The sequence below is a fragment of the Mustela lutreola genome, chromosome 10 (genome assembly GCF_030435805.1).
Source record: "Mustela lutreola isolate mMusLut2 chromosome 10, mMusLut2.pri, whole genome shotgun sequence".
NCBI classification, from domain to species: Eukaryota; Metazoa; Chordata; class Mammalia; order Carnivora; family Mustelidae; genus Mustela; species Mustela lutreola.
The window spans coordinates 92,205,041-92,223,898 of record NC_081299.1 but is presented as its reverse complement, the minus strand read 5'-3'; the positions used below and the strand labels follow the sequence as shown (position 1 = coordinate 92,223,898).

General features: G+C 42.6%; 1 long non-coding RNA gene across 1 annotated transcript in view; it reads left to right on the top strand.

The window, feature by feature from the left end:
* The first annotated feature begins 14,773 nt into the window (after positions 1 to 14,773).
* The window catches only part of LOC131810225 (uncharacterized), a 44,824-nt gene continuing 40,739 nt past the window's right edge, over positions 14,774 to 18,858 (top strand). Inside the window, exons 1-2 of the long non-coding RNA XR_009345482.1 lie at positions 14,774 to 15,560; positions 16,982 to 17,094. This is a non-coding gene — a long non-coding RNA (uncharacterized LOC131810225). The remainder of the gene's footprint in view (positions 15,561 to 16,981; positions 17,095 to 18,858) is intronic.

Here is an 18,858-nt window from a genome sequence, read left to right as displayed (position 1 = left end):
CATGAATGGATAAAGAAGATGTGGTACATATATGCAATGGAATACTGCTCACCCATTAAGATGAAACGTGGATGGAACTAGAGGGTATTATGCTAAGCAAAATAAGTCAATCAGAGAAAGACAGTTATCATATGATCTCACTCATATGTGGAATTTAAGGGAAAAAACAGAGTATCATAGAGGAAGGGAGGGAAAAATGAAACAAGATGAAATCAGAAGTCAAAGAGGGAGACAAACTGTAAAAGACTCTTAATCATAGGAAACAACCCAGGAGGGTGGCTGGAAGGGAAAGGGGTGGGAGATGGGGTCACTGGGTGATGGGTATTAAGGAGGGCACGTGATGGAATGAGCACTGGGTGTTCTATGCAACTGATGAATCACTGAACTCTACCTCTGAAACTAATGATACACTCTATGTTAATTAATTGAATGTAAATAAAACAAAATAAAATTTGAAAAAAGAAAAAGGATCATGGATTAAATGGCATTTCTCCTGGATATATGGGACCTTGAGAAGCTCACAGGGGGCCCATAGCTCAAAAGACATAAGAAATGACAAACTCAGAGGGGCAAGGCAAAGGCAGACTGTGGTGAAAATAATTAGTGATGAACCACTTTGCAGAGAAACGGGGAGGGGAGGGGGTCCATGCTCACTCTCCCTCTGCATGTTTCTGACACCATGTGACTTGTGTGTTACTTGTGAAACTGCTTTTTTTTTTTTTTTTAAAGATTTTATTTATTTATTTGACAGAGAGGTCACAAGTAGGCACCGAGGCAGGCAGAGAGAGAGGGGGAAGCAGGCTCCCTCCTGAGCAGAGATCCCAATGCGGGGCTCCATCCCAAGACCCTGAGATCAAGGCAGGGCTGAAGGCAGAGGCTTAACCCACTGAGCCATCCAGGTGCCCCAAACATTGCTCTTTCAGAGCTTTCACTCCTTTGCTTCCTGAGGCAGCTATTCCTTCCTTTTGAAATTCAATTAAATCAACCCTAATGAGTGGCTATGCATAAAGAGGGCTCTTATTTACAAAACACAGGGAACAACAAGGCAACATTAATTAGGATTGTTATAGCAAATGAGAAAAAATGATTCTCTACCTAGACAGTGGTCAGCTTTCTTCTTTCCGACACCAAGTCTCAGACTTGAGAGAGAGAGGCCTTGTGGTCTTTGTTTTTTGCTGTGAGGATGATGTTTAAGAACAATACCACTAAATTTTTCCTTTGTTCTACAGTTTTGTGTCAGTCCAGCCAATCACAAGTCACTATTTTTATGCTTTTGCCATACTGAATTTTCTGAATAAACACAGACAACCGCATTTTAACAACAGTGATAAAATACGTTGTTGGTTTTTTGTTTTTTTTTTAATTCTGTAGGCCAAGGGCCACATCAGTAGGAGGGTTTGACATACGGATTATGTTTATCCTTTGATCATCTGTCATTTTGTTAGAAGAAAGCATATGCCATCCTTTGCTCTGTTTCTAAAATAGATTCAGAGGAAGTGAGGAATTAATCTTAACCTTAAACACATTGAGCCCAGTATTTCCTATCCAACTGTAGAATGCACTATCTAGTTTCCTACACCTCTCCCTTACTAAGTTTAGGTCCTTTGGGCCAGCTGTTAAGAAGGAAGAGAAGGGGGAAGGGAACGTTGCTTTAGATGGAGAAGGTGTTACACTGTCCATTATCAATCCTGGCTTATTTTCTCCCAGCTTCATTTCCCATTCCCTACCATAACAGAACCGAGCAAGACCAGAGATAATGACCCTTGTGATTTTTCAGACATTTGTTCCAAAATGGGATTGGCGTGAGTCTCTTTCTCACTGTGTTCCCCTTTGTTGCTATGTACAGTCAGCACATCTGTGACGTGTATCTTGCCCATCTTAGTACTTCCTAGAAAAGCAAAGTTTGGGCTTTTTTTTTTTAATGAAAACTGATGCTAACAAGGGAGGCTCCGAGCACATCTTCACCTCATCTACGCTGCACATGGATGCAGCTGGTGTGGTGCCGCCACATGTGGCGAATTTGTGTTTTAAGATCTTTCCTCATTGAGGTTAATGCTGCTCAGGTGGCTGGCTTTGCAGACAACGCAGTCAGCATCCTTCAGAAGCTACTGCTACTGCAGGTGGTGGTGCTTATGCATGGTGTTCTGCTCTGTGCTTAGCACCCAGACCTGGCTCATGACGAGTATTCAGTAAATGCATTGCGAACTGAACTTGAGTTAGTATCTAAGTATCTGTTGGGGGTGCTGGTGGCCCTCTGGTACAGGTGAGCTGGTCCCAGAGTTCGGATCCTACCAATGCATTTCAGTGGAGGGGCTGCTCCTGCCCTGCTTCTCTCCCCCCTCTTCAGCCTGCTGCCCACTCACTTCCCATGCCCTCTGCCAGAGCATGCTTCTGCTTTCCACATGGGCACAGAGAGAATCAGAGCGTGCCTGGCAATATCTCTGGGTTCCATGCCTTGGTGACATGGCAAGACTTGGTGAAAATCTGTATGAAATGAGCTGTGGGAAGAAAAAATAACCATGAAAAATCTCCTGTGTCCAATGAAATCAAAGCTGCCTTTTTCCACTTCATTTGTGGAAATTTAAAAGCACTCCTAAAGACGAAGCAAAGATGAATACAATGAACGCTTGTGTCACCATCATCTAGCCTCAACTGCCATCTGTTTCTTGCTAGTTTAGTTTATGAGCTTCTTCCAGTTTTGTGTTTGTGTGTGAGAGTGAAACTTTGCCTTACACAATGTGAGCTCTACGTATTTCCATCTCACTTAGGCAAAAATAAAATTCCGTAAGTGAAAACTTTACTACTGAGTCTTTTGTTATGATTGCCCTATTTTTAGGTCCTGGGACTGGCAGTTCCAGAATGTTGCAATTAAATGCTCGTAATGTAGAAAACAGCCTTTCTCCAAGGCCTCATGTCCCCTCCATCAGTGGCTTTCGGCCACTTCCTTCTGTCTGATTGAATTCTTAAATGTGTCCTTGGTGGGCTGCTGGTGGAGCTGGTGTTGCTTTGTCAGTCTGTCTACTTCTGGCACCCACACACAGCAAGTACAAGCTTCCTTTGGGCATTTGAGACCACTGGAGCTCAAACTTGTCTTAATTGCTGTATTTTCAGTGAATGTTCTTTTGTCACAGTGCAATGACCCATTTTTTTTTTCAACCACAGAGCTGATGGAGATGGGCTGCCAAGTCACATTGGGGGATTGACTCAGAGTCGGGAGCAGTGGGCAGTGCCCTGTGCACATGATAATCCAGCCATGCATGGTTTTTATAGAATACTTTCATTTTATAGACTGTAGTCTGCTATTGATGCAGTTGAGAAAGATAAGGTGATGTCATTTGTTTCGATTTGCATGCTAATCAAATCAGAATAATCAAAGGGAGCCCACAAAATTACCAGACCATCTCATGAAAATTACTCCTTGACCAAATATCATGCCTTGGTTTTAATGATTAATGAAGAATTTGAACAGAGCAGGAGAGAATAAGCCTTGTCTTTGTGATATACATGCTTCTGTCCCTGCAGTTTTCAATATGCCGGTCTTTTCCTCACTTAGATTAGAACAAACTCGACGGGATGATTTATACACATAGTATGTTTAAATGGGACTTGGAAGAATAAGTTTCAGATGTGCAGTGAAGCACACTTCCCAAAGGAGCAGTAAAGTGATTGCAGTGGTCCTTGGCCTGCTTCCCCAAGATCCTTTCCTTGTCCTTCCCTTACGGGCTGGTTCCCTGGCTTCTCTGTCACTTGGCTTCCTGTTGGATTCAGCCAGTGGAAAGACTGAGGGGTGGGAAGAAGGTATAGCCCAAGTGCATTTCCTCTGTAAGAAGTTACCACAAACTTGTGATGTAAACAATACAAGTTTAATATCTTACAGTTCCGGAGGTCAGAAGTCTGAAGTCTTACTGGACTAAAATCAAGGAGTCGGCAGGGCCGCCTTCCTTCTGAAAGCTCTAGAGGAGACTCCATTGCCTTTCCTTTTCCAGTTTCTGGAGGCTGGAGATTGGAGTGGAGACAAATGGGGAACCTCTTTGCTTTGACCAATGATGTGAGAATTAGCAGAGGCCCTACCTTCCCCTTGTAAGAACGGTCTCCCTGTCCCTCCCTCTCTGGGCAAGGTTATGCAACAAGGTGGAGCTGCCTGAGGGATGGCAGGGAGTTGAGCTATGTGGGGCCTCTGGTTTAGACCAATCCAGCATCTCAGTGCAGATATGACTAGCTCCCTAGCCAGAGGGTTCTGTTCTTTGAAAAAGGACTATTGAAGACAAGCTGTCAAAGCATTTGTGGGAAGAGGCTTTTTTATTTTCCTGAAGCTCTTCCATTTACTTTTTGCATGATCTTGAACAAAACAACTAGTTTTTCAGCCTCAGGGTCCTCATCTGTTAAAATGAGACAGTCAGGGGCACCTGGGTGGCTCAGTGGATTAAAACCTCTGCCTTCTGCCCAGGTCGTGGTCCCAGAGTCCTGGAATCGAGCCCCCATCGGGCTCTCTGCTCAGCAGGGAGCCTGCTTCCCCCCTTTCTCTCTCTGCCTGTCTCTCTGCCTACTTGTGATCTCTGTCTGTAAAATAAATAAAATCTTTAAAAATAAAAAAAAATTTTTTTTAAATGAGACAGTCATACTCAACTTCAAAGGTTTGCATGAGGGTTAAGTGGGTTAGTATATGGGAGAGAATCACTAAATCAATGTAAGCCTTCTATTGGTTAATTCTAAAAATACTTACTGAGCACCTCCCATGGGCTGGCTACTGTCCTAAGTTCCTTTTCTTGTGAAATTTTCTGTCTATTATGAAAGTAGACATTATTCAATTAAGAACACTAATGTAAATCTAAAAATAAGCATGGCTTGAAAAGTACACGGTTCTTTGAGATCATATGAAAAAGCAGCCTGACTGTAACCAGAGGTTCAGGAAAGTGTCTGGGCTGTAATTTGAAGGATGAGCAGGAATTAACTAAAAATGAAATTTATTATGTACTCTACAGTGGTTAACTGAACATAGTAAAAAATAAATAGACAAAAGAAAGAAAAAAATGAAATGTAAAGTAATTGGGGAAACAGCAGGTGCAAAGCCCCCTGGAGTAGGTAGAATATGTTGTCCAAGGACATGAAAGAAGCCCAAAGAGCAAAAAGGAAATACAGGATGAGACTGGGTAGGCAGGTGGGGCCAGACCATGCAAGATCTTGGCAGGATTTTAGTTCTTATGCAAAAGCCAATGGGGAGACAATGAAAGATTTTAGGCAGTCCATGTGGGTCTATGTCCTAGCAGCTTTATGATTTAGCAGATGACTCTGTCTACAGCCTGGAGAACAGATTGGAGAGGGTCGAGAGAAGATGAGAGCAGACCAGTTGGAGGAGACTCGCATGGCCTAAATCAGAGCCTGAGTGATAACTTGTATTAGGTGAGCATGGAGACTGAAGGAGAGGTAGGGTCTCAACTTGCACCTGGGATGAACAGTGGTGGTGTTCTCAGAGGCAGAGGAAATTAGAGAGAGCTCCGTTGGATGGGGGCCAATCATGAATTTGGTGCTGGGTATGCTGAGTTTGAGGAGTCTGGGTGGTAGCCAAGAGAAGATGTTCCATTAGCCACTCAGGGGAGGTCCTCTCTGGAGTTAGAGCTTTGAGCATCATGGGCTTATCAATAAGTAGTTACTTGGGCATAGGTAAGATTGTCTTCCAGACAAGCTAAAGTATAAGGAGGCTTTATTCTGTTCCAGGCACAATTCTAAGCATTTTACTTGTTTTAACTCATCTGATCTCCATAACTGCCCTTTGAGATATTTCCCCTATTTTACACATGAGGAAATGACGTAGCAGAGTGTTTCCATACTTGCTCAGGGTAAAACAATTAGTGAGTCTTGGGGCCAGGGTCCAAACCCAGGCCAACTCCTATACCAGTGTTATTAGCTGCTACAGCACACGCCTCTCTCCATCAAGGCTCATAGCTCCTTCCTAGGACGCTGACTGTTACACACGCACTTTCTAGCAAAAGCTGTGCCATTCATTTTCGGGAAGGTACAGGAGATGTTGGTGTTTCTGGTTGCCATGGTTTGCATAATATACATTCCTCACCTGCTGGAATCCTCCTGTTTTGAGTAGCAGCTGCCAGAAGCCAGCGCCAACATAGGCCGGCAGCAAAGCAGAGCACATGGAGAAGTGGGTGAGGGTGAAGAGAGGCATGCAGCAATTACCATCTCAAGCAAAGACATGTCCGAGATGCCTTTGGGTTGCCACAGGGTTTCATATCTCTCCGCGGAGGGAGGCTGACCCCACAAACAGGTAAACACTGTTTGCAATAAAACCGATTGTAATTACTCACAGCCCAGGAACGCTTGGCCCTGAGGTTAAATGATGAGCTGTCTGCGTGTCAAGGGAGACTGTCAAATGTTCCGTTCGTTGCCAAGTGAAAAAGACTCTCTAACTTCACCTAACAACCTAACAGCGCTATAGTGTAACACAGACACCTTCAAAAATCAATTGCCTCCAGCGAGTGGGTGTAGTTCCATGTCCCTGAGAGGGGGGGAGGATGAGCCTCAGATAGTTATATAAGCTCCTGATCTGAGCTACAGACGGGCGGTCTCTTTGAGTGCAACGCGCTTCTTGTCCTTTCCTGCAGTATGGTTGCAGCCGACAATGGGTTCAGCCACAGGCAGCTTAATGCCCCATACAGTGATTAGATAGGATGAACAGGCTCACAGTGGCCGGTCCTGTTGCACGGCTGGAAAACGAAGTACCGCACGTAGTGTGCCGGCCGCTGCAGCAGAGTGCCCCCTGTCCCCAGCCGGCTAAAGATGCCAAGGGGAGTGGCCAGGCTGCACCTGGAACACAAATTCTCACTGTGTTCCTGTCCGTCACACCCCCTTCGTCCTTGGGCTGGGGATGGGTCCCACTGCCTCCTGGCTACTTTCTTCACTGCAGGACCGAGCAGTTTGCTGAAGACATCATTTCAGGGCCCAGAAGGCAACCGGAAGTTGTGAGCTAGCGTTCCGAGCAACATTTACGAGCTCCATTTACGAGCTCCATTTACGAGCTCCCGTTCAGGCACCTACTGTGTCTCGTTGCAGGAGCTTCAAAGAAGGAGGCAGAGATTTGCCCTCAGGAGTCTGGGGTCTAACAGGGATGTGATTATCTGTGCTAAATCTCATGCATTCAGAAAAACTGGTAGGATTCTGAAAAGGGGGTGTCAGGGTGGCTGGCTATTCTAGGTATAGAAGGAAACTCAGTTGGTAACTATAGGTTTTTACCTAGTACATGACGGCCTTTATGGTAACTTGAGCTGTCTCCACACAGGTTAAGCTGTCTCATGAGAGAGTGAAGTTCTGTGGTGTTTGTATAAAGAGCTGAAGACCACAGATTAAGGGGGTTCTTACTTTGAGGTTTGAACTTCATGCCCTGCAGAGTCCTCTTCTACTCAGTTTCTGTTTTTCAAGCCCTTCAAGATGACCTTTAACCCCCTCTGAGAACGTTTTAGCTTCCTAAGAAGAAAGGTGAATGAAAATATGCAGCCAAAGATAATTTAAGCATCAAAAAAAGTTTGTTTTTGTTTTTGTATTGGAGACTAAACGAATATGCAGCCTTCTCTAAATAGAGCGTTCTATGTAAATTGACACCCTTTTAATAGAAATAACTTAAATAGAATTGAGTGATAGGATAGTCAAAATTATTTTGAAATGTTCCCCCAAAATGGAGGAAACTTCATGATTCTTAAGGCCAGATAGGATTTTTAAAAATATGGTCAAGTTATACTTTTTAAAAATAGGCAATACAAGCACATCTTAAAAAATCAAATATACCGAGTAATCCTGCCTGCCACCTCTGTCCCTAGGGACCTTCCCCAGAGGCAGCCACTGTTAACAGCTTCTTACGTGTTTCTCCAAAAAAAGAGATATACCTAAACAAGCATGTGTGTGCACAGCAGGCTCTGTACACTGTTCTAAAGATTATATTTTGAAAGTTTTTCTGTATCATTGCTTAATTATACTTAATAGCTACAGAATATTTGGTGTTATATATTTTATAGTATATATTTTCAATATATCTATATTTATAGATAGACTATGCTATCATTAGGTACTATACAGTATAATAGTGTATATTATAATATAGTACATTATAGTATATGTAATATACTATAGTATGTCCTATACTCTGCATAGTAGTTCTTTGTATCCATGTTCCATAATTCATTTCACCTTGGACTGATCTAGTGACACCACTATCATCTCCTTCCTTTTCTATTAGAATGTAAAACTCCACAAAAGCCAGAACTTTATCTCATTGGTACCCAGAACCCACATCCCTCAGAACTGTACCTGGAATGTGGCAGGTATTTAATAAATATCTGGTAAATAAGTGAACAAATTGCAGGAAGAATATTTGTTTAAATTTACTTAAAAAAAAACTTTTATTTACAACCAACAAATTTTTTAAAAATTGTTTCTATTATAGCAGGAACATATCTTCATTATGACATTTTGAAAAATTGGAAAACTGGAGATGTTAAGAATCATAGTCTGGTTGCTCAGACATTACCACTGTGAACATTTTGTTATCTTTCCTGTCAACCTTTCCTCTATATACATTTTAATGTAGCTGCGATTTCATTTTTCCCATCAATTTTATCCTTTCTTTCTGATAGCATACTAACATATAACATTTTTATTCAGTTTATCAAGAATTTCAATAAGCATATTTTGAAATGGTTACTCAATAATGTAGATACATTTTTAATTATCCTTTTCTGTCTTCCTGAGTACTTGACCATCTTTTCACATTGGCCAGGGTACTTCCTGCTTGGTGTAGTGGAAGTGAGGTATGGAGCAAGACTGAGGTAGTACTTAGCCTTTGACATGCAACCAGGATCAGTCCGCAGGAGAAAGGATTTGCTATTCCTTTAGCCAAGGCCCTCTCTGGAAAGTTACAATCGAGCCTGGATGGCCCAGATGATAGAGTTCTTCTGTGGCATGAAGAATATGCTCCTTTGGGCTTCAACAGCAAAGCATGAAGCTTGCTGCTCAGTAGATAAAGAGCTGTTTAAGACAAAGGAAGCAAAGTAAAAGTTTGCTCTCTTTCTGTCCCGGGTGCAGGTGGAGAGAGAGGAGAAGGGAAGAAAAGAAAGTGAAAGAATTAAGTTTGGGTCTTGGTTTGCAGTGCATTTTATAACTGGACGGAGCTAAGAAGTTCCAGGACACCTATTCCCCCCCCAGGAAGCCTATGACCCCCCCCCACCCCCCGCTACACTTCCTACCCCCTGTCACTTACATTTAAGATTTCAGGAGACTTCTGTACTTAGTTGGGTACCTCTGGCTGATTAAGAAAAAGAGCTGTGTGGTCATAGTGCACGAGAAAACAGTCCAGTTGCCACTTTCTGGAACACTACTCTATTCCCAGAGGTGTCCAGACTGAGTTGAAAGCCAATGAGCCTGTATAGATTGTTGTGATGGAACAAGGTAACCCAGCAGCAACGCCTGGGGTGAACTGCAGGCCAGAGGCTAGAGGGGCCTGTAACAGCTGCTTAGGGGTGTTCAGCCCTCAGAAGCCAAGGCAAGGCCTAATCAGCCAAGGTGCACACAGGGCCTTGGCAAAGCCCAGAGATGAGGTTGAACTAAACTAGCAGCTGTCTTCATCAGTGAGTGTTGGCAAGTCACAAACGATGCTTGGGTCTGCTCCAGAGACCAGAGGAGGAAGCAACACTGTTTTTGAAGGCACCTTTTCATTTTTGCTTCCAAAAGTACAGATAGGATGCCCCCATATAGTCAGATGCCATCTTAATGAGAGAAGCAGGGGAAGCAGAACTATGTGAGAGATTTAGCCTTTTAACCAAGGAGGCTGAATACCACCTAAATTATCAATGCAGACTAAACTTTAAATCAGGTCAGTGAATTAATCTCCCCACCACTAATGAGTGGAATAAATCCAGAGGAATTAGAGGTTAAATAAATTATGATTACAGCTTTTTGGATATGTAAGTTGAAATGTGATTTATATTTTATGCTTCTTACTGAATACACTATTTCATTGAGTGACTGTTTCATAGTGAATTACCCATTCCCTTTTGGTTGGAATTTAAGTTTCTCTAGTTTTGCATTGTTAGAGATGTTGTATGAACAACTTTATGCATTTAAACTTGTGGTACACAGGAAACACTAAACAAATGGCTCTTCAATGAACTTTGAAATGACATTTTCATGGAGAATGTAGACTGGCGTATGTATGAGACCTGAGCTTCCATGTAACAAGGCAACACCTTGCTTGTTGTTGAAAGTGGAAGATGAACCCATAATATATTTTATTGCTAAGAACTAGAGTAAAAAGAGAGATAACTGACCTTCTCTGCATTATAAATGAACAGAATTTTTGAAGTATGGGATCGAGAGAGAAGAGAGCCACGGGTAAAGCAGCCCATTCTGAGAAGGGGAGAATAGACTTCTAGGAATAGAAATATCAGTCAAGGAATTTTAAGTTGCCTATCTGTTATATATATGCTGTCATAGCCCCCATCTTTGACAAAGTCTTCTATTCTCACAAACACTTCTCTGATGGTTTTATCTATTTTGTTGGTTTGTTGATTGGGGGTGATGAAACTTAAGCAAAGCGATTGAATTCAATATCTGGGTCTGTATGAGGAGGAATTGGGACCACACAGGTGAGATGATCTATGATGATCTTTGAAATGAACATTTAGTGCCAGTGGGAGCTCAGAGCTGGAAGGGACGACAAGAGCTTCAACCTCCTTGCTCCTAGCAATTCAGAAATGTTGGGAGGCCATGGAAATTTCCCAATTAGTAGAACAGAGAATTGAATCAACCTTGTGTATTTATTAGGGGGATACTGACTGACAAATTGTATTTATGTGTATCTTTGCCACCATCATCCAGTGGAAAGGAGGGGGTCCCCCTCACTTGTGTTAGAGATCCCCTCCTCTCCGGTGTTCTCTGTGGCAGAATACATCCATCATCAGCCTATCAGAGGATACAAACAATAGCAGGTTGGAGAGAGTTCATGGAAGAAACTACATAAGGGGATATAATTACAGTAGCTTACATTATTTATTTTAGGTAGCATAAATTAGTAGGCTAATTGGCTGCTATTTCTCCCTATTCCTGTCACTACTCAAGTTATTTGAATCCGTTCTTGTCAAGGAAGAAGCATACATTTTGTAGGGCTCTTGGGTCTGCTGCTTGGTACCAGATTGAAACCAGTCTCCTGACTATTTAAACTTCAGCACATTTCCTGGACTCTTCCTCAGTCTAGAAGTCTCTCAGAACTTGTTTTCTTTCTTCAGCATGTACCTCTCTCTGGCTTCAGAGAAGAGCTCTGTGTGTTCTGTATGAGCATGAGCCTTTTCTAGAGGTCTTGCTTTGGTCACTTAACACATTCCTTTTGTGGTGGCCGCATGAATTGCCTACCTGCTCCCCACCCTTCCATTTTCTCACCTTTTTTGTTTCCTCTTTTTGCTTCATTTCCTCTCAATTTGCTTAGGCTGTTTGTTCACCAACCTTATTATAAGAGGTCAAGCCTCCCTGGCCTACATCTGTGTTCATTGTCAGCAAAGTTAAGCCCATATTTGATCTTAACAACTCTCTTCATAGCCAAAATGCCTTACAATGTAGCACATGAGTGTTTGGGGAGATAGACTTTCCTCCGAGTATCTTAAACATTGAGAGGTAGGAAATCATCACAGCAGATGATTAATGGAGTATGAATAGGACTCTCAAAATAGGCTGAACATATTACCAATGAAAAGAGATTATAGAGTAGCGCGCACACACACACACACACACACACACACACACACACAAAAGGCAGTAAACTTAATTTAAAACATGACTTAATTTTATGAACTACTGACATCCCTTGGACAGAATTTCCAAAGCCAGACTCTGTGTCAAATTCCTTTCCTCTTGACTTGAGTGTTAGCTGTACTTGGCAAGCAGGCTGGGAATTAAAGGGCCTGCCCGGTACCACCAGATGCCTTATATCAGCCCAAAAGAATGGAGTTGAAAACCGCCTGATAACCTGACTGTAGGCAGTCTGAAGCTTGGCATAGTATAACATGAGGCTCATGGGAGAATGGCGATGAACCTCACTGGCAGACTGCCCCTGCTTTCCAGAGGTGGAAAATGGGAATAGAGAGAGTGTGGAAGAGAGGTGGAGGAGACCACAAATACTTGTGGAGACCACCACTCTTGTGGCTTTCACCTTCAGAAACGAGAAATTGGAAGATATTTGAAGTGTGGGGGTCTGGAGTTTGATAGAAAACAACAAGGGACGCCTGGGTGGCTCAGTTGGTTAAGCAGCTGCCTTCAGCTCAGGTCATGATCCCAGCGTCCTGGGATCGAGTCCCACATCGGGCTCCTTGCTTAGCAGGGAGCCTGCTTCTCCCTCTGCCTCTGCCTGCCATTCTGTCTGCCTGTGCGCGCTCTCTCTCTCTCTCTGACAAATAAAGAAATAAAATCTTTAAAAAAAAGACAAAAACAAAAACAACAAAACCCATGATTACTCTGTAAAGCTAATATTCGCAGGAAATTTTCCTGGGTTGAGACACCTTTGCTAGGTTAAGTTCAAAAGAGTGTTTTTCAACTGGCGAACTTCTTTTTTCCTTTCCTCCTTCCTGTTACCTCATGTTTAGTGAATGCATTGAAGGCTTCACACTTTAATGTGCTTTAATGTTTCAGTTAATGTAGTGTTTAATAACAAGGTCAAACTGCATATGGATAGAACTTGATACATTGATTGTATCTTTCATGACATACAGTCGCTCATGTCATCACAACAAGGAAGGTAAGCAGGCAGGTAATATCCATCCCATTCTACACGGGAGGAAACTGAGACTCAGGAATTAATTTGCTCAAGGTTAAACTACTGCTAGAGATGGAATCAAAACCCATGTTTTCTGATTTGGAAGCACTTGCTTTTCTGTTAGATCTCTATTCACACAGGCTTTCAGCCCTGAGTAATAAGAATTTACTGATATGAACTCTTTTCTTGACTTTGGTTGTATTTGTCTTAGTATAGGATATATAAATGGCGTGGGGCACCTGGGTGGCTCAGTGGGTTAAAGCCTCTGTCTTCAGCTCAGGTCATGATCCCAGGGTCCTGGAATCGAGCCCCACATCGGGCTCTCTGCTCAGTAGGGTGCCTGCTTCCCCCTCTCTCTCTTCCTGCCTCTCTGCTTACTTGTGATATTTGTCAAGTAAATAAATAAAATCTTTTAAAAAAAAGAATATAAAAATGGATTTTCTTCCTGTAACTGTGGCATCAAGCACTTACTCAACCAACATGTTGAACATTTGGTAGAGTCAGGCCCTGAACTCAGCTCTGGGACTACAAAGGCCAAGAAGATATAGCCTTTGCTTTTAAATTGCTTTTTGTTTATTTCAGGGGACATCACCATAGGAAGATAAGTTATCAAATTATTTAATAGATACTCATAGAGATATATGAACAAGAAGACCTAGGAACATTGAGGACACAGCATATAATTTTACTTGAGAGAGTTAGGGAGGGGGTGATATCAGAGCTTTGTCTTTGAGGAAAGGGGTCTACCAAACAAAGGAGAGGGGAAGAGTGTTCTAGGGCAAGGTCCCAGAGCATGTATGACATGAAGTGAAGAATGTGCACAGTGGTCTGAAGTGTGGTGTATGTGGTAGGGAGGTTAGACTGGGTAGGGTAGGAAGGAAGACTTGTAGAGATCTTTGTAGGTCAAGCTAAGCAATTTGTGTTTTCTCACGTAGGTACTAAGGGAAGCTGTATCTGGTTAAGAAGAGCTGTGTGGTCATATTGCACCAGAAAAGGGTCTGATTGTCTAGAGGATTTTAAACTGGAAATTTGATGTATAGAGGAAGATTCAACGAGATGGGCACATTGATACTTTTTGGGACTCAATATAACTTGTTTGAAAATTAATTTTTATACATGTAGTGTGGTGGTTCTCAAATGTTATTATGTACCAGAGTTATCCCCAAGGCTTGTTAGAAGACGGATTGTTGGAACCTACTCCCAGAATTTCTGATTCAGTACAGCAAATTAGAGAATTTGCATATCTAACAAGTTCCCAGATGATACTGATACTGATGCTGCAAAGTCCAAAATCACATTTGAGAAGTATTGTCTTGGGGAAGGTTTCTTTGCCTGGAGAGGACCTAGAAAGAATAGGTCTAATTTATTAAAAAGCAAAATTAAAATAAGAGGTATTTTTTTTCAGGTATTTGAGATAATACAGATTTTCTAAAAACCTGACCAAGGGTTGCAATCATAATCAAACAATATAAAAAATAGAAGTATGCATGAGGCATGGTGCTAAATGTTATACGAAGGAAGCATTTAATTGGACATAGCTCCTTGCTCTTGGAGGTTCATGATGATGCCTTGGGAAAGGCTACAATGGATAACTGACCATCCTTCAGTTTACCTAGTGGACCTTCTACTATTTTTATCCCAGAAAAGACTCAGAAAATAGAACTGTAGCTGAGATCAAAGTTGTCCTAAATTCTGAGATTTTCACCAAAATTATGTCGCATTGGCAAAATTTTGGGCTGGAGGAAGGAAGTGTGCAGCAATCACAGACCATTTTATCATGTGACAAAATTGTCTTATGACCAAGAATCATCTGACAATTAATTGAGCAGAGATAAGAAAAACCAAGAACTGAGTAATAAGAAGAACACCACCATTTAGAGTACGGAAGTGGTCATGTAATAAATGTGTGACCCAGCAGGGCTTTTTGCTTGTTTCTGAAACAGATGTCTCTAGAATTCTTTGCTTCAACCTCTGCTCTAGGATGCAGTATGCTTTGTCTCAATTGTAGACAGCCTCTGAACGTGACCTCAGTAGGTTTTAGTCGAGCCTTCTAGCGTCTGCTGCAAATAACCCTCTCTTGACCTTCAGTCTTTTTGCTCATTCTGGGGAGTCTGTGTCATAAATATTGATAGAGAAGATGACTTCAGAGCAATGCATACAGAATGAATGATGCTTCTGTGATGTGTTAAACCATCTTCCTGCCTTAAAGATTGCGGGGGAAGAGACAGGCATTAGAAGAAGCCATTCTTACCAGGACTCTGCACTTGATTGGCACTTGCCCTTAAAATTTTGGGCCTCTTTTCTAAGTGGCACTAACATAGCTCTCCTGGGTGTGACTCTCCGACGCCGCTGTGGGCGGATTGCTCTGCTCGCAGTGTGAGAAGATACCTTTGTCCATCTGGATTATTGCAGTCAGCTACAGGCTCATCTGCCTGCCTTTGATGGCCTTGTGTGTCCTCCTTTCTCTTTAGATGGGGGTCGTTTCGACTTCTGTGCCCAGACACACAGTGGATTTGAACCCATTGCAGGCATAAAGCCAGACTTTGATTGGCAGGTGAAAGTAATTTTTGGCTACAAAACAGAACCATAACAACAAGAGCAGCAGCAGCAGCAACTAACTTTTCTATGACCCTCCCTCAGAGCCAGGCACTGCTCTGAGCCCTTGACCCATATGGATTTATTTAACCCACATGAAAGATCCAGGGAAGCACATTCTTTTATTCATCTCCGTTTCCGATAAGGAAACTGAGGTCCAAAGTGGGTAAGTAACTTGCCTAATTCCACAAATAGGAAGTGGCGAAGCTGCGATTCTTAATCTGTGCTCCTGACGCATCCTCCTGGGGTCTAAACCAATGCTCTTCCATTTCAGTGTTTGCTAAGCTAGTTCCTGCTCGTCTTTCAGGATCGGCTCGACTGCCCTCTTCCCTGCGGCTCTGCCTGCTTTCCTTCCCACTCTTTCCCTGATGAACCAATCGCTGCTTTATCTGGGCTTCAGTAATTCCTCGTACACGCCTCAGCAACGACGCTTCTCCCACTGTGGCTGCTGCAGTCATTGTCCTGCTGGCCTCAGAGTGAGGCTGTGACTTCCGCGTGCCCGTGTGCCTCTATCTCCTGCGAGCTCTAAAGAGCTGTTGACCCTTGGTAATTCGCATTGTTGAGTGGAAATTCTGACATCTCCTGTATCAGTTTTAGAAGGAAATTACATCTCACTTCAAATACATTTTGCAACCTGACCTTTTGAGTTCTGAATCAAATTTCATTAAATCACGCAGACAATGTGAACAGGAAGGTTGATATATGCTTGGACACTGTGCTAGGTCGAGGGATACACCTGTGAGTAAAACAGACCCAGTCCCAACATTATGGATCTTTGTGTTGGAGGCCAATTACCTAATTAAGAAGGCAGGTACTGGGGGCACCTGGGTGGCTCAGTGGGTTAAGCCTCTGCCTTCAGCTCGGGTCATGATCTCAGGGTTCTGGGATCGAGTCCCGCGTCGGGCTCTCTGCTCATGGAGAGCCTGCTTCCTCCTCTCTCTCTCTCTCTCTCTGCCTGCCTCTCTGCCTACTTGTGATCTCTCTCTGTCAAATAAATAATTAAAATCTTTAAAAAAAAAAAAAAAGGCAGGTACTGAATATTGTAATCACATACAGTAGAGGGGCTAGCTTGACCTGTGGAGAGAAGCTTTCCCTGAGGTTGTGGTAGCTAAACTGGGGCCTAAGGAGGGAGTAAGAATTAGGTGAAGAGGGTGAGAATTATATTCTCTGCTCTGACTTGCTTATAAAATGGCAATGTTCTCACCCCCTCTGTAGATCCTTATATTCTTTTAAGACTCAGATAAAATTCTGCTTTCTCCAAGAACTTTCTCTGAATATTTTAGCTTTATAACTTATTTCTTCTTGATTTTTATATTCAATAACTTTAAAAAACGAATGTGAAGCCCAGGAAAGGGGCCCGCGTCAGAGACACTGCATTATTTCATGTAATCTTCAAAACAACCTTGCAAGTTAGGCATTAATATGTTTCCTTTCTCAGATGAGAAAACTGAGGTCTGGTGAGGTTGGGTGAATTTCCTAAAATCTCACCGTGGCAAGTGAAGGGAAGAAGTGGATTTCACATTTAAGTCTGTTCGGCTACTAGTTTTTACAGCAGTTCTCGCAAGTCTTATCATCCCCATTTCACAGATGGAGAGACTGAAACCCCAAAGGACGACTGGCCCAGGTCACAAAGCTCCCGACTGAAGCAACAACAGGATTTCAGTTCACATCTGTTTGACCCCAGAGACAGTGCTTCAAAGGTCAGTACTGAGACAAGAAGCTGTGGCCAATACTCTGTCTGATCTGAGCCCATGCGCCACCTCTGTGATTGCTATCTTGGGGCACCATTAGGAGGCACTCTTATGGCTGCAGGAAGCTCCTGACTCTTGTTACCATGGGTGGCCCATGCGTGGACAAGTAGCATCACCATCACCTGGGAGTTTATTAGCAAAGGAAAATTTCAAGCCCTATCCTAGACTGAAGAAATCCATATGCAGTGTAACAGGTTTCTCTGATAATCCCATATGGTGCTCTCATCTAAAGTTTGCGTTAGAATTGCCCTTGCAATGGTAATTGTGAAAGGTTGGCCTTCCTGGCCCAAGGACAGGTCATTTCCAAGACTTGTTGGACTTTCAGGGAGAGTCCTGGGGCTCTGAACTGAGCTGGATTTTCTTTCTGAGTCTAAGGAGGTCCTGGTAACCTATGGAGACTGAGTCCAGAGTGGATTTTTGAACTGGTGTCCAATATATAAAGAGCGCCACTAGGATTGCTGTTACCTGTGAGCTAAATTTTTAGCTTGTGGCAGTTTTAGACTACAGATTGAAATGAAGAACATACTAATTTACATGATGAAACACAGCAACCTTGTGAGGAAAAAAGATATAAATACTTTGCCCAGTTTTTTAAAAAAATGTATTTTATTTATTTTTTAATAACATATAATATGTTATTAGCCCCAAGGGTCCAGGTCTGTGAATTGCCAGGTTTACACACTTCATAGCTCATACCCTCCCCCATGTCCATAACCCCACCACCCTTTCCCTACTCCCCTCCCCCCGGCAACCCTCAGTTTGTTTTGTGAGATTGAGTCTCTTATGGTTTGTCTGAATACTTTGCCCACTTTAGAGAAAGTCTTGGTAGGACCAATAACATTTTCCATAAAACCTTGAAAATTTGTGGCAGGTCTAAAATTATGATCATGTTCAGGTGGCTCCCTTGTCTGTGTTTCAGCCAATAAAAGAACGTAATAACACTGCATTTTAATGAAATCTGTCATCCTTATCTTTATAGTTCACTATTTCCTCTCATCTGTTTGTTTATTCATTCATTCATGAACATTTATGGAGTGTTTGCTCTGTGCCAGGCACTAGCCCTTGGTGAGAAAATTATACTTTTTTATTGATCTGCACAGCAAAGACCTTAAAAGACTGAACAATTATGTGCAGTAATAACTAGATGATTTCACTTATTTGAGAAAAAGCTTGGCCTATTTCCTCTTCAATTGGAGGGAAAGGACTTCACAAATAGTGCTGTCGTGGCATTGTGTGTATTTGTACTTCTTGCTGGATCAAAGGGAGTGCTGGGAAAAGTACATGAGCTACACATTATGTTGGGTATGGCAAAGTCCTACAGACTGGGATGACCTCCTTCTCTACCTGGATCAGATTTTCGAGACTGCTTTTCCTTGATATGAACCTGTTCCATTTAGGACTCATGACATGGAGTGTGTGTAGGTGTGTGCGTGCGAGAGAGAGAGAGATAGAGAGAGAGAGAGATTATGCTCCTAAGTCCACATAAAGGCCACAACTGTTTGAGTGGTTTGTTTTTATTTCTACTTCTTGTGGGAAGGAGGCTCATTTCCAGCTCCTAGTGCCAGAGCTGACAGCAGGTACTGAGTGTTCATTTTCCTCTCCCAAGTTTAGTCTATGGGGCTGGAAATTGTTGTTGTAACATTAAATAGTTTAAGTGCAAGTCTCAGTGCCAAGTCCTATGATGGAAGGGTCTTTCTAGTACGCACCTTTGAG